The sequence below is a fragment of the Zootermopsis nevadensis genome, unplaced genomic scaffold, assembly GCF_977971745.1.
Source record: "Zootermopsis nevadensis isolate Lab colony 2312 unplaced genomic scaffold, Znev_1.0 Znev_ptg000024l, whole genome shotgun sequence".
NCBI classification, from domain to species: domain Eukaryota; kingdom Metazoa; phylum Arthropoda; class Insecta; order Blattodea; family Termopsidae; genus Zootermopsis; species Zootermopsis nevadensis.
In genome coordinates, this window is record NW_028259156.1 from 8,647,423 (window position 1) to 8,651,145 (window position 3,723).

At 35.8% G+C, this 3,723-nt stretch overlaps 1 long non-coding RNA gene across 1 annotated transcript; it reads left to right on the plus strand.

Moving 5' to 3' along the window:
* Positions 1 to 3,027: 3,027 nt before the first annotated feature.
* On the plus strand, positions 3,028 to 3,504 carry LOC110827980 (uncharacterized). Its single transcript, XR_002542525.2, has 2 exons — positions 3,028 to 3,167; positions 3,327 to 3,504. It is a non-coding gene; the product is annotated as an uncharacterized LOC110827980 (long non-coding RNA).
* Positions 3,505 to 3,723: the final 219 nt, after the last annotated feature.

The following is a 3,723-nucleotide window of genomic DNA, read 5'->3' on the forward strand; positions in this document are numbered from 1 at the left end:
TGTCCATATTACTTCTGGAATATATGAAACGTTTCGTGCTATAATTTTGGGGCACTGTATGTTTTTCATTCATAGCTACGGCAGCCATTTTATTGTTGCCGTTATATCAAGAAAATGGACATCGCTGTACCATTTTTTAGTAAATAGATTTGTTGCTGTAGTGTGAGGTGGGAGTTTCTACCTCTGCTAGAGGTTAGCGGACCATTATTTACAGCGGAAATGGAGTGTTATGGTCTGAGGTAAGGGTGGAATGATAAAACGAAAGAGACAAGTATATGGGGTGAATTTGAGTAGCAGTGTTATACACTAATTATTATACAGAGAAGGAAATCCTTTTAAAACTGACGATGGGAATTCTGGGGGATGATATGGATCTGATACATTAATGAGCTTATAAAATGAAAATAGTAGTAGATCCCCCTCAGCATCAACTGGATCAGATATGTATTCAAATCAACTCAGGGACACGAGAAGGAGATGAGAAAAGGGCTGTGGCACTTGTCTGCAGCTTCTTGTTGAAGAATTGTCACTGAATTCGGGCTGTGAGAGACGGAAATATTGTGAACAGGAGGTGTCGCTGTTCTTATTAAGACAAACCTGCTCTTTCCATAGCTAAAAGACGCGAGACTTGGAATTAATTAAGTTACAGAACAGAATACACAGACTGAAGATAATGGGATGTTCGCACACTGAGACAAAAATCAGGGAGGCTGAACAATATCATGATGATATGAATTAGATTCTTTGTGACATATGGGGTCAGACTTGGCGGACTGATTTTGTGTTATAGGAACCATAACAGTGGGGTAGACACGTAGTTTTCAAATTAACTGTCTGGAAATTTTATATTTTAAGGTATGGTAAAGATTGCCGTCGATCTAAAATAGTTGCATGATGAATCTTTCATAGATTCATAAAAGTATGTAGACCTACTTTCCAGATGCTATAAATGACACGCAAGGGAAGATGATAATTTGTAAAATACTCGCGCAGAATGTGGGAATGTATGGGATTGGATTTATCTAGCTGAGGATAGGGACAGGTTTCGGGCTCTTGTATACACGGTAATGAACCAAGGAATTTATATAAAAGATGAGGAATTTGCTGGTTAACACAGCAACTATCAGCTTCTGTAAAAGTAAAATAGTGTAGTTGCGTCATATTGTGATTTATTAAATTAAAATTAAATTATTTGGTTATTCCGTCAAATCATAATGTATTTAAATTAAGATAATTAAAATAATTAAAATATCATTCTGTGTTCCATATCGAATAATCGATTCAGTAATAAACCTTGATCGGATACGGTAATACTTCTGGATCACCTCCAGACACAACTGTGTTGTCTACTATTTCATCTCTGACCGATGTTAACATCAAAAGCATCACTTCAAAGAATAAAGTCGATCCATTATATGAAAATATCTGGACACGACCTCCAAAAAACTACACTACGGAAAAAAATTGTAAAAAATTGTAATTAAAAAAATTGTAATTGAGTTTTAAATTTAATATAATTTTACACCTGATGATGGTTTAATAAAACCGAAACGTGTTGTAACTGTTCCAATTGTAAATCGATTATTCGATATGGAACACAGAATGATATTTTAATTATTTTAATTATCTTAATTTAAATACATTGTGATTTGACGGAATAACCAAATAATTTAATTTTAATTCTGTAAAAGTATTTTCCTCCTTGGAGATATAAACGTGAAAAGCCATTTCGGACGGTAAACGAGTAGAACAGTTGAACTAGGTCCAAGAAAGTCGTATGTACGGGGACACATTGAGCTGAGAGATCAATCAGAGTTTGACACTGCACAAATAAGATTTCTGTGTGGAATGAAAAGAATGAGCGGAGAAAAGGGTAAAGATGTAAGAAAAGCTGTGAAGATGAATAATGGCTTGCGATATCAAGAAATATCAAAAGAAATTGATAAATCGCGAATACTCGTACATGCTCCAAAGTAAGAGAAGGTATGCAAAGACATGGGTAGCTTCGGGTTACCAGGCTGACATAGACCCACGGCTTGTACGGAAGATAATAATCACTTTTCCAAAAGGTTGGTTTTATCAATACATTACGGAAATAAGTCCTAGATTAGGTTTGATTAAATTTATGCGTGCAACATTAAGAAATTCAGTGATTTAAATATACCGTGAATGGAAACATATAGGTTATTAGTTTAATGTATTGTCTTTTTAATTAGCCAAAGTACTTAAATGTGGTACTTGACAATACTCTGACAGATAAAAGGGCATTATTAACTTATTTTATCTGTAGTAATATGTATTAATTACAGTGTTTCCTATCCAGAATTTTTGTTCCATTATGAGGAAAACTGTACAGTAAATTCATCAGTTACTGCCTGGTAACAGTATGTTTTAATTATTCCTGTAAGAACTTATGTAACTAATAACATATACTTCAGTGTGTTTAGACAAGATACTGCATGAGAGAGTTATAATTTCTTCATTTCCGATAACACCAACTTTCCTAAATTCATTTTCTGTCAGTTTTTGGTCTGAGGAAACTACAATTTCGGAAGAGATTTCTCTGCCTTGAGTGTTGTTCCACGCTTTTAAATTGTCATATTACCCACACAATCATAAAGTATAGCTACAATTAGACGCGCATCAAGCTGAGTAGATGGATTTGGATTTTATAATATGATTATGCTAAGTTTTGTGTGTTTCAACAGTCTGACAGAGATAATCCCAGCTGGTAGGGTAATCTGTACCAGGGCCAACCTAAATGTATGTATCACAATAGCCAGAACTAGGAGATAAAAACTGTGCTTAGTTCGTCGTTAGAAACTATGTGCAGAAAAGCGCACATTTTCATTTGCGTATATAATCGGATTATTCAATGAAAGGTAATTCTGTGTTTAGTCGATTTGTTCTTTTAATAATGCCAGACCAAACACTTGCATTGAGTCTATACAAACTTGGTTCTTAAAGCGGACACAAGAGTGAGCAACTGGTTCGTTGGGCGACCAAAAGAATTTCTGTTCGGCGTGAGTGGGCTTGACACTGTAGCTAGTGAAGGTCGGTGCTCTGTCCCATTTTCTTCCCAGTGGAGTTGAGGGAACGGAGACCAACCGCCTCGTCGGTTCCCTGCAGGACAGAAGTATTCTCTCGGTGGACGTCGTATCGCCCAGGTAATTCTGTCACGTGGCCACGTCATCCTCATCGGATGTCAGAGTATTACATAATACATTTGTTGTTCTTCTTGAAAAGAATACATTTGACAATTTACGGTTTAGTCATGGCGGGCCCATTTCTGTTATCAGCACTTATCGATTCATTCCTACTTCCAGGTACTTCTGTCTTAATCTGAACCTCTCCCTGAGATATTACGAGTAGTTACACCAGGGCTGTTCAAAACTACGCTACATTATCTGAGATATCAAGAATTTCCTGGCTAAGAAGTCGAGTAGGTGCTTACTGCCTATATCGAAACGTCTTTCAAACTACACGGCGCAACAACCCAGAAAACAGCCATCTTGGGTTAAAGTGGGCGTAAACACACTATATAACCTATGTACTCGATGAAATGTCGTTATAAACAGTAGAATTTTAAGGACATTAGGCTAATATGTTTAATATTTTAATTAAACCAGAAGTTAGAAATAAAGTTTTATATATCATAAGATCTAATTAACTCTAATTTATTTGTTACGTATTGTATCTATATGTCATGAACGCACATTAACA